Below are 12,080 nucleotides of genomic sequence, written 5' to 3'. Positions count from 1 at the left end.
AGTGAATTTTCTGGACTTAAATTCTCTTTTTAAAGAACTAGCCATTTGCACGAAGACACACACGCACACGCACGGACGCGCCCACACACACACCATCTTCATTGTTCCTTCTTGTCTTTTATTTAATATATATATATATAACTACTCATAATTTTAAATTTGAACTTCTATCAAAGTTCAAGTCAATCACACAACCTATATTTTTTGAACTTTCTAGATTTTTTTCACTTTTTTGGGTACAAAACTTTTTTCTCTCTTTTCATTGTTTTGTCAACTCCACCAAACCACGCCCTTAATTAAATTTTGGATGGGATGTGCACCCCACCCCCCTAACTACGTGTATGAATGACTCAACAATAGTTGTTGAACTTCTGGAATGTACGAATAATTATGGTGTTATATTATTTATTTTTATCTATAAAGTATTGCAGCTCAGTCGACCACATAATTAGTAAAGTGGACCTTTTTTAATATCTTTTCCATATTTATACATTATACTTCTGTAGTTTTCCTAGTGGGATTTTTTTATGAAGTTCTAGTGGAGTCTGAGTTCGAAAATATAGTCTTTACTAGTACAATGCCCGTGCGTTGCCACAGGCCTTTAATTTTTTTTCATGTTGGTGTATAAAACTTGATGATATTTTTGTGCCTTTCAATGACATCGCATGGGGACCCTTGCCGATGTTTTTAAATGTCGACATAATCCATCTTTATCTCTCTCATCCCCTACAATAATAAACATATATGTAGAAATATACCTTTTGTGTTATCATGTGCTAAATATATACAAAAAATAACAATTATTTGTGTGCACCTCTTCTGATTGTGTAAAACTCGACGAGGTCTCAGTCCAATCCATCAAAGCATCATCCGAAGCCATCAGTTTTAAACTCTGACCCGAAAAAGTAAAGATATATTCATCGATTAGCTGCTAGATAATAGCATGTGACATTTTTAGTCGAAGTGAGTGGCATCGTGCCTTCTATTAGAGCGGGTCACATCCAATTTCGATATGGCTCACCTTTGAATCACTTGTTGGTAATTATTCCATAGAAATGACTTATTAGGATACGTGATATTATTCACTATATAAAAAATGTGTGACATTTCTTTCAAAGCAAACAGTGGCTTTTCCCTTAAAAAAGCAATCAACAACTCATTTTCTTCTTATCTAAAAAAGGTGATTCACTCTCTCAGCCCACAACACATTGCTCACACTCATATCTCATTCCCCCAACCTACTCACCCCGGGCCGTCGCCATCTCTCCCCACCATGGAAAATCATATCCAAATAAATGCCAGCTCTATCAAAAAAATGAAAAAAAAAATCTAAAGATACTTTAACATTGTTATCTATCTTGGTACTGCTGCTCATCTCACTTGAAAAGAATATTTACAAATGATAATACTTTTGCTCATATCTCTTCTAAGCAACCTGATGAACATTGTAGTCAATGATACGTCCTTGGTGCTCAAATGGTGAAGCTTCTACTTCACTCCTTGCTTTCTTTAAGAATTGGCACATATTACAATCAAGGACTCCTAATCTCTTGGGCATATATCACATCAAACGATAGGGCATTCTACACAATTGTTTCCCTCCCACTGAACCTGAAGTTATTAGCCCTACACAAAGGAGTTATTCATGTTGATTTTAACCATGATGGTATACCTGGTGGATCTACCATTGAATATATCAGACTGCATATGAGGATATATGTGCCTGAATGTGATAGGGACCTGCATCCTTGATCCCAGGCTTATTAATCTTGGTGGACTCGATGAGGTCAATGTTGGCAATACTGCCATCACGAAGCCACATTTTATAATGGAAGCAACATGGTGAGACTCAAATATTGTATTAGGATTTGCGAGCAGCATGTTGAACCCCAAACTGGAGTCATTCTTGTCCTTGAGGCTGAGGTACAGCTTGGTAGCAATCTCTTCAAAGCAGAAGTGGCGGAACTTGATCTTGTCTTCGCCGGTCTTTTATTGGATCAGCATGCTACCACACTTGTCAGAACGACCCTCTATGAAAAAATATATTTTAAGAGACATTGGAACAATGCTTTGACAGTACAGGGTTTGTTAGCATGCACTAATCCACTAATCTTTAAAATGAATAAATGTTAGTAATTATATCAAAACCAGAAGATGAACAACACTACTGCTCTCTCCACGACATAAACCGACGAATTCTAGACTCTAACAATCCTGAATATGTATGAATAAAACAACCAGGCTCAGCTATTTTGCATAAACCATGAAAATCTATAGAAACTTCAATGTGTTCAATTGAAAAAATAGCACATGACTATAGAAAGAACAGCAGGCTTGATAATAACTAATCCATGAACAGAACTTGTTTAACACATGACTAATCCATGACTATAAAAAGTTCATTATACTCGGTCACTCGTCTGTTGCGTGCCATGATTTTTTCGTCTTTATTGACCATCATTACTTTGAACCGTCTAACTTGTTTAGCATGTAGCATGTATTCCCATATTGTATGGCTCAATCATTCAAACCTCTATATCGATCATTTACTTGCTTGTGTGGTCTGGGATGCCTTGTGTCCTGTCTATTTGTAATATGATTTTGCTGGTAGGATTTGCTTGTCTTTCTGGAAGGACTGGTTTATCGAGCGATTCTGATCAAGGTGGCCCTTGTCAGCTATTCACGTCCATAGCGATGAATGACTCAATCACTTGGCGCTCCTGTCTAGGAAAAAAATCATTATAAAGTTGGCCCTAGGCGTTTCTAGTGATTTTACAAGAAGAATCAATATAAAGTCTTATAGTCTTCCTGTAGTTGTCATTCTCACGTTTGAAATTTTCAATCTTCTTCCGGACTTAGTCTGGTCCACTTAACCATGTACACGAGGTTGTGCTTCAGGGATGGACATTCCTTATGTGAAATCCAATATGGATACATAGTAACATCAACATGTCAGGCAAAGAGTCACATCGAAGAAAAAACACAAGAAAACTATGAACAGGTTTGTTTCTGTTGAAGACAATCAACAATAGATCATCATTTTTTTGTTTATCTGTTTTTATTTCATTTTAACAACAGGTCATCATTTTTCCATAGGCTATTCACTTAATTGGTCTCATTGAAATCATTTTGTCAACACCCTAAAGGTAAAACAGAACTTGCCATGGTTTTCCATTGAGCTGAAGAATAAAATAAACCACATGCCTGGGAAGTAGATTGATACTGTTGAGTCCAAGAAGATCCATTAGAAACAGCTGATTTAGTGGCCCAAGCTTCTATAGTATATGGTGTAGTATTGCCGATGAATGTAGCAGAAATGCTTTCCTCCAATTTAGCCATTTTTAAATCAAAATCAACAATATTTTCACTGCATTTCACCACATTCAGTTATATTAAAATTTCAGGAATACAAAGTAATAATTTGACAATGGTGCTAAATAAATAAATTATTTCACTCGTAGAGTGCTAGTTCTGGTATCCTAGCAAAGTAAGCTAAATCAAAGTGTCATAGCTAAGAAAGCATACTCAAAACCTCTCTCGATTTTTTTACACCATTACCATACGTGTTTCCAGACTTGATTTTGCTGTTAGGAGCCAGCAACAGCAGCCAGAAGCATTGGCATTATTGATGATATAACTGAACCTTTATGTAGCAAGTGTTTCAGAGATTTATATTCGACACAACAACTTGCTGAATACTACTTTGAACTTAAAAGGTGAGGGAGAAATCAAAACTTGAGTCACACAGTCACATCAATGATACGATGAGAATGAAAAAATCAATGGAAAAGTACCGCTTAATATTTCACAGTTTCATCATGGTCATCAACACCGTTAAGTTGGAATTCGAGAGTTTTAGGAAATGTGACTGTGATTCAGTAGATTTCCCTTCTGCCATAAATAATGATGTATGGATAGCTGCAACTTTTCTTCATACTATCCCAACGCACGGACACATGTAGGACAAAAAAATGACAGCAATCATGGGAAAACATACCATTACCAAAATCAAAGGTATAACATAATATATTGTCAGCATGATAAAAATGAGATCATGTTAATTTCCCTATAAAACTGAGATCAAAGGTATATATTTCACAGGAATTTGACAACCACGATCATAAGTTCTGAATGGCGCTTCAAGGATTAAAAAAAATATTGCCCTACAAAAATAAATAAATATTCAAGGAAGACAACTGATGGTTGAATCCTGAAAGTCTAAAATCTCTAGATCACATATCTAGCATCTGATACTTACATCCCTAGTAAAATATAATTTTAAAATTTCCTAGAATACGAAAAGAGCCCTATATAGCTACAAGAGATATGTATGAGGTGACAAGCTCTTACACATGTATATATGTATGAGGTGGTCAGGAGTGAATCCCTTTTCTGATCTCTTTCTTTCATCCATTGTTCTTTGTCTCGCTTGATCCAGTCATGTTCCAGCACTCCTCACAAAAGTATCACTTCCAGACTCCTAGTATGGGCCGAAAAGAGGAGTTTTATTTTTTCTGATTATACATGCAACAGGGAATAGTTAAAAAACAATAACAAATTAAATGATCATGTGGTGAACCGGCTTCTTCTCCATTGCATTTGCTGATGACATAGGAAGTCACTGCAATATGGTATTATGAAATTATTTTTCATGAAAAAATGATGATACACTTTCATCTAACCAACTTGAATACTCACTTTCCTCAAGAAAACAATCTGAATAGTCTTGTGCATGGCATGATCCAAATTCAAACGACACACTTCCTTATATGCTATCTATTAATGAACGAACGGGTACTTACATGTATATGAGGCCAGAACCAGGCGTCGCGGACAGGGTATCTGTCTTCCACATCATCAGCATGGAGGAGCTCCTCCTCGGCTGCTCACTGAAGGACGACAACGATGTACCCATTTCCCATCTCTATTGTGGAAATGCATTCTGGAAACAATAAAAGAAACAATAAAAATACAGAGAGTTATACTAAAGAAGAAAAATCCTTGCATGCCAATCGTATGAAATAGCTAATGCAATTATCCCATATATAAATGCATCCCTAACACCAGCAACCGCTCCGGAATATATTCCACGTAAAAAACGCACCGATCATAGATTTATGAGATAAAAGTAATAGAGTCAAGTTAGACTACCCAAAACGATGCATGTGGTTCTACTTGTCACTTTTGACCTTAAGTGGTTTCGGTGGACATATAGTATGATGAATTTACTACATAGTGACCTTAAATTGTTTCAGTACACATATAGAAGGATAGAAATTCTACATGTACGGGGAACTACCACCAAAGCCATGTTCTATTGGATCCAGTTTGAACAAAAAAGTATATTGATTCATCAATCATAGACATAAAGTTTGGTTCAAAGAAGGAGGACTACATACAACTTCCAAAATTTTATGTGTGCCAACCAGTGGTTTCGGGCTGACATTCAGATAGACGATGCAGCTTGGAAGTAATTCTAAATGACAGCCATTTTCCATATTATATCTGCAGGTGCATGCTAGTGCAAAGTAGTGCTACATCATGAAGTTGTTGTAAGGTACATCGGGAAATAAATAAAAATTCAGTGCAAGCATGGTTGCAAATTATTTGGCAAGAGCGTAGCGTGCAGGCCACTTGCCAGGTCCGGCACCCATACGCCCCTAGTAATTAGCAATGGTGAAAAGTCTAAACCAATTGGATGGCACAATCAACAGAAGCAAAAAAAAATCCTTGGGCGCCTCTCCACGATCCGTTGCCCGGTCCACCTCGGAGATTGGCCTGCTTCGAGCCCCGTTTGTGTTCAGCAACGGCGGCGGCCCTGCAACTGCAATCATTTATCCTAGTCTCCATAGTAGAACAATGGATGATCACAACTTCAAATTCTAGTATATACTGAATTAGTAAGGACCAGCGGGATAGCAAAAATTCAGAAAAATTCATTCTAAAATAGAAACCTCTAATTAATCAGACAATAAACTTGCCGTTTGATCTGATGATGAAAGGCACAAATGAATGGTTGTCGTGCATGCACATAAAAAATCCACACGAGAGTATGCAATCATCAATTCAATTTTTACAGCCTGGGAGTTAACACTGATAGGCCTTGCCTTGAATCAGGTCAAAACGAATGACCACAAGATTTTATTAGTACAGACTGCAGACCAAAAATTCCTCTTAAACACTTTTTACTGACTTCTGTATTGTTTTGTTCAGTACTTCAGTTCTTCAGTTTAGCATTCTAAACAAGCCAATGATGTTGAAAACAAGGTATGCTATTACAGATAGTTTTAAGGCTAGGCAACCAATGAATTTAGTAGCACACAATTAAACAACATCAGGTGACAAATTCAGCTTCCATGCTGATCCTAAATACTGCAACAAAATGTTTGACAGAATATGCAGGTCAGTTTGGCACTATAAGTTCCCAATCATTAGCTCGCCTCAGGGGTAAAACAAGCTACCATATAGTAAAGTACCAAATCACATGAGCAGTGTTGTAATCAGTCATGTAGATATTATAGAACATCACTAATTTTAACCAGTTCTGTAGTAGCTGTATAACTTTAGTGATTTTGGAAGCTTTGTAAGACTAATTCCCAAATTCCATCTGGTAGTAATTAAAAAATTCCATACAATGAAAATACTCGTATATATTTCCATCATGAACTCAATATACGTGTGAATAAATCGATAAGTAAATCAATATGGTGCATACTCTAAAATCTCAGAGATCTTTGATGTTGTAGAAGTTATTAGTCTACTACTCGTTTCGGAAATCCCTACAGAAAAAGGGAGTGCATTTCAAACTCCAGAACATGATGTGCAAATGGTGAACTGAATAAAGCTATAATGGGCTAGTATACTACATGGAGCATAAATCTGCAACATGAATTTTGTAGTTATAGTATTATTACTTTCTTCGAAAATGAAAATCTATTTGCAGCATGGGTGTGAAGCATGCATACGCGTGCACAATCAAGGATTGAAGTCCAAATCTCAGCATGTTCCACGTCACCAGAACATCATCGTATTCCCAAGTAACCAAAAATATTGTTACTCCTGGTTGCCGTGAAATTTCTGCAACAAAGAGGGGACAATTCAGTACAGAGATAACAGAGAGAAGAGAGACGTAGTGTTGTTGTCATTGTGCTCCCTCACCTCCCGGCCCTGCAACTTGAAACCACCGGCGCCTCTGCACTACAACCCCGTATGCACATCGTCCCTCTCCCTCGCCCGACACAAGACACACAAGCTAGCACCGGCCAAAAATCAATCAATCAATCAGTCAGTGAGGGGAAGCTTGTTGATTGACATCCAAAAATTCAATGAGTTAGAGAGCAGAATGAACTCATTAACAGCACACATAAACAACCAACCATCCCCTGGTTCAAACTGGTACTGGTACATATTTACAGATTCGACGGTTCGGTTTAGGCACCAGAAAGCAGAAAGCAGAGATATAAGATGACAGATAACATAGAACCAGAAAGCAGGACGACGACACAGAGAAAAACGTTTAGATTGCAATTCGTGTATACCAAGCTATGCTATGCATTTTGGCATAAGTTGTGGAATCACGCACATATTTTCTTTCAAATAAAAGTAGTACTCAAAGTCTGAATTCAGTTTCAAAGAACAAAGCACGCATACTGAAGTTCGATGACAGGTCGACGGAGGTTGTCCCTGCAGGACACCTTGTCGGATAGCGCTGAACTTCTTGCCGGTGATGCTAGGCACTGGGGGGACGGCATGAACAGCAGCATCGGCGGGAACAGCCTGACGAAGCATTTTAAAAGCATTCATAAAGAATATAATCTTCTAGATGATAACAATAAAAAATACAAGTGCAATAATCCACCAAATGTAGGAAAGCATTGTTAATAAATAGAGATCTGAAACCATTGATCACATGCAAGAAAACAGGAGGAGGAGGTGCACAACTACATGTAGGGCGTGCAGATGCCGCTGAATTCATGAGTCGTTGGCTCCTGTTGCTTCCGTCGATCTCGTCATCCCCAAACTCAAGTATAGTGCCATAACATCAATCATATATGTGTTGGCATTTTACTGTACCTGTTATGACAGGGATGGCCTTGCTTTAAATAGAGCATGTTCAAAGTGTGAGAGTTCAATCAAACTCGACGAACTCATTGATGGTGTCCAATTTACCAGGAATTGGGTTCTCTCATCCAAAGCGGCCACAACTACTTAGTTTTACCTAAACAAGGAAGGCATGGTCAAACAATTTAATTCCACTCGTTGCACATTCATAAATCACATGACAGATGTACCACGCATTCATAATTGTACAAAGTAACTACCAAGTGTTCCCGAAAGAATAAATCCACACACGCAATCAGCTAAACATAAAAATTTACCTCAAAAAAATAGGATGTATGGTGAGTTAGTGCTTGCACGGGTTCATATTTTCCTTACTTCTGATTCGCTCTCCCCAATATACTTGTTCAATTGATCAGGCCCCTAAAGTTCCAGAAAAGGAAACATTGTACAGTTTATACAGAACACAAATTAGGTAGAAAGAATATGGCAATCTCAAAATAAATTGTCATTAGTGTTTTCCCACAACCTGGAGATCCAAGCAGAAAAAGACCAGCTCGCATGACTGGCACCAAAAAGGGAAGATGAAACCATAATTAGGTATTTAAAGCAGTAACATGAAACACTAAAACTTATAAAATGCAAATAAAAACCGCAGATCTTGGTGAACTACCTTCGATATGAATTCAGAGGTGGCTAACGGTTTTAATCTACCAATCACTATGATGACCAGATGACACATAGTTAACTGCAATACCACACGCCCTGCCCTGTTCATCGCTTAGGGCAGCAATGTGGTCAATGGATAAAGATTAAAAAAAATCAGGCGCCTGGTTTGAACAATAACACACGCCCTCCCCTGTTCCCAAAAAATACCATCAACATGGCCACTGGCTAAAGTTTCAGGAGTACCCATTCTTGGAGTCGCCCACTCGAGTCCTAAATGTTTTAGCAAAGTATAAAGTACAAAGGTTAATCATGTGTCGCTGCATGTTTCAGCAATTATATGGTAAGGAATCAAGCTATGAACTCAGGCATACCTTGGTATCTTGGCCTTCTAGTTCATCAAAGATCAGGTTCAGCCTTTCAGGTACCTAATAAGAAATAAGAACAGATTTGTCAGGTGGCAACTTAGATACCAACGATGACCGTGTATGCCTGAGACCAACAAGCAGCTCATCAGGGAGGTGGGTTAAGACAAGAAGCAGCTCATCAGGGAGGTGGTGAATCTAAGGATGCCCATCTGCACCGGGGAGCAGAACAAGATGTGGTGTGCTGAGACTGCAATAACAGGCTCATTGCCCATAACCGTGTGGCGGACATACGAAATTCAGTTTGTTCCTAGCTACTCCCTCCGTTCCTAAATATAAGCCCTTTTAGATATTCTAATGTGGACTACATACAAAGCAAAATGAGTGAAACTACACTCTAAAATACGTCTATATACATCCGAATGTAGTCCGTATTGAAATCTCTAAAAAAAGTTTATATTTTGAAACAAAGGGAGTAGATTTTATGTCCTGTATATAAATGGACCCGAGAGATGAAATTTAGTCCTCTCCCCAACCAGACATACCAGCCCCGGCTTCTTCCCAGCGGTTGTCGGATCATGCTCCAGGACAAGTTTTTTTACGAGGATTGAAATGCAAACCCTTGTGTTGCTATGCTGCCACCCAAGATAGTATTCTTGGATGAAAGTTATCAAATACCAGAATGTAACAGAACTAAACATTACATTTGTGAGATTTGAAATCACTCACCACAGAACAAGCCTATCGTCGCAAGAAAGTGCTAATGAAACACAAGTTTTATAGCAACCACGGTTTAATCATCATTTGGGACACGGTAAAGACCAACCACAAACCTAGTCACGGAAGCAGCTTCCCGGCCATGAAGCACGCGAACTTATTGCTCCAGGAGTACTCATACGGCACCCCAGCCACGGTGAGCAGCCGCTCCAGGACCTCCTTGGCCTGGTCGGGCTCAGCGGTCTCGCACTCCAGCTCGTAGTTTGTGCCGAAATCGAAGTGTGTCTCGTCGAGCTCTAGCACGAGCCCTTGCCCCTCGCCCTCCTCGAGCTCATACACACCGCGGGTGTTCCGGAAGCCGCCGAGGCAGACGAACGGCGCTTTGTCCCTGCCGACGCCGTACTCGTCGGAGACGAGCCGGACGATGGGGGAGTCCACCGCGTCGAGACGGGCGGGGTTGTCGACGCAGGTGAGGGCGAGGGCGGGGTCGAGGGGCTCCATGACCTCCTCAACGCGGCTGACGCCGGCGTCGATGCGCGGGCGGCGCTTGAGCGTGAGGACGGCGCGGGAGGGGTCGCGGTCGTCGGTGCCGTAGAGGCGGACGTCCCGCTGGGCGGCGGTGGCGGCGGCGAGGGGCCGCGCTGGGGCGTCGGTGCGGAGCAGGCGGGGCGCGAGGAAGGAGGAGGCGCCGGTGTGCAGCCGCGTCGGGGAGACGGAGCTTGATCTCGACCTCCATGGGGTTGGGGTTGCGGCTAGGGCTGGGGGGCGGGGCCTGGAAGGGGCGGGCGGCGGCGGTGTCTACTCTGGGAGTTCTAGGGATCGAGAGGAGCGGACGAAAAAACCTACGAAAAAAACCAGTGGAAGGTGGGACGAAAAAAACCCGGACGAAAATGGTGGGACGAAAATAAACCCCGAACGGAGACTACCAACTGAGACATTAGGAGTAGAGATAATTGATCATGACCACTAGGTAAAAAACATTACTTCTTTGAAGCGCACGTTCTTTTTATCACTGAATAGTAAGACATGTTGTATCCTATCCTCTCACACACCACACGTTCCTTATCCACACCGTCTTAGACACACTCATCTTTATCTTCTTCCCTGTACACCTAAATTAACAACAACCAAAGCCAGCAGCAACTCGGTGACATGCATGGGAAGGTGACAGGGAACACAACAGACACCGTGTGCAGCAGCAATGAGAGACGTCGGGCGAAGGTCAATGACAGGAGCCATGGAAGGTCTGCCTGAGATACCCGAGCAGGTCACGCGCGAGGGATGACGAGCATACAACAGATTGAATGTTGGAGGAGTTGCATTGGATCCTAGTCATCAGCACTCAATCCGGATCAAAATTTTCAGTCAGTTCAGATAAACAATGTTGATGTTTTAAAGATGAACAAGAACAGGGTCAGCTGCTGCTTCTTGAAGAACAAGAACGAAGGCCACGACAGCTATTGCAGGAGAGGCCGCGACGCTCAGGCTGCAGGAAAGCGGCGCTGCAGTGGGAGGTGACCGTCGGGTGATTGGGGGTAGCAGGGGAAACATGGTGGGGGTGCAGCAAGTGGCCTCGCGGCAGTGCTTGGCTGGCTTACGGGGAGGTCGGGGTGGGTGTTCTGCAGGTGACGTGCAGAGCCGAGGCAATGCAAGCAGAGGAGAGGAGCCCCAACACCAGATCTCATGGCAGTTCGAGGACTGTTGGAGCACCGAGCCGGGTCGATGTGGAGTTGAGGAGCGGTGGCTGACATGCATCTGGAGGACGGCAACGGCCAAGCCCATGGCGGCGGCGCTCCGGCGCTGCACCACTCGCCCGACGTGGCGAACAAGGAGGCAGGTTGGTCGCCGGCGAGGGGAGGAAGGAGGTAAGGTCCGGGGGACACGAGGTAGCGCGTTGTGGCCTCAGGAGGTGGCAGCGCGAGGGGATCCTTGGCGCGGTGGCGGCGCGTGGGATCCATGGCCCAACGGCGGCGCACGAGATCGAGGGCCCTGCGGCGAGGTACAGGGATCCAGGGCCTGGCGGCGCGCGGGGATGCGGGAGATCAGCCGCGCCGGTGAGAGGGCAAGGAGAAGGAAGGAGGAGAGGCTAGGCGCACGACGGTGGAGGTCCGGTGGTCTCCGGCGATGGGTTCGCGGGGGGTTGCAGATCGGGGAAGGTGGTGGGTAGAGCTGTTCCTGGTGGTGGAGGTGGTTTTCTCTTTTTGTTTCCACCCGTTCGGGAGTTTCGGGAACAGCCGATCGCCCACAGAGCTGTGATCCAACTCCTTCGCCAAC

At 42.3% G+C, this 12,080-nt stretch overlaps 1 pseudogene; it reads right to left on the bottom strand.

Annotated features, from left to right (window-relative positions):
- Nucleotides 1-1,352: 1,352 nt before the first annotated feature.
- LOC109759940 (triphosphate tunnel metalloenzyme 3-like) lies at nt 1,353-10,635 on the bottom strand (annotated as a pseudogene).
- Between the last annotated feature and the right edge of the window lie 1,445 nt (nt 10,636-12,080).

The sequence above is a fragment of the Aegilops tauschii genome, chromosome 5 (assembly GCF_002575655.3).
Source record: "Aegilops tauschii subsp. strangulata cultivar AL8/78 chromosome 5, Aet v6.0, whole genome shotgun sequence".
In the NCBI taxonomy this organism is placed as follows: domain Eukaryota; kingdom Viridiplantae; phylum Streptophyta; class Magnoliopsida; order Poales; family Poaceae; genus Aegilops; species Aegilops tauschii.
Note: the sequence above shows the minus strand (reverse complement) of the source record. Positions and strands in the feature narration are given on the sequence as shown.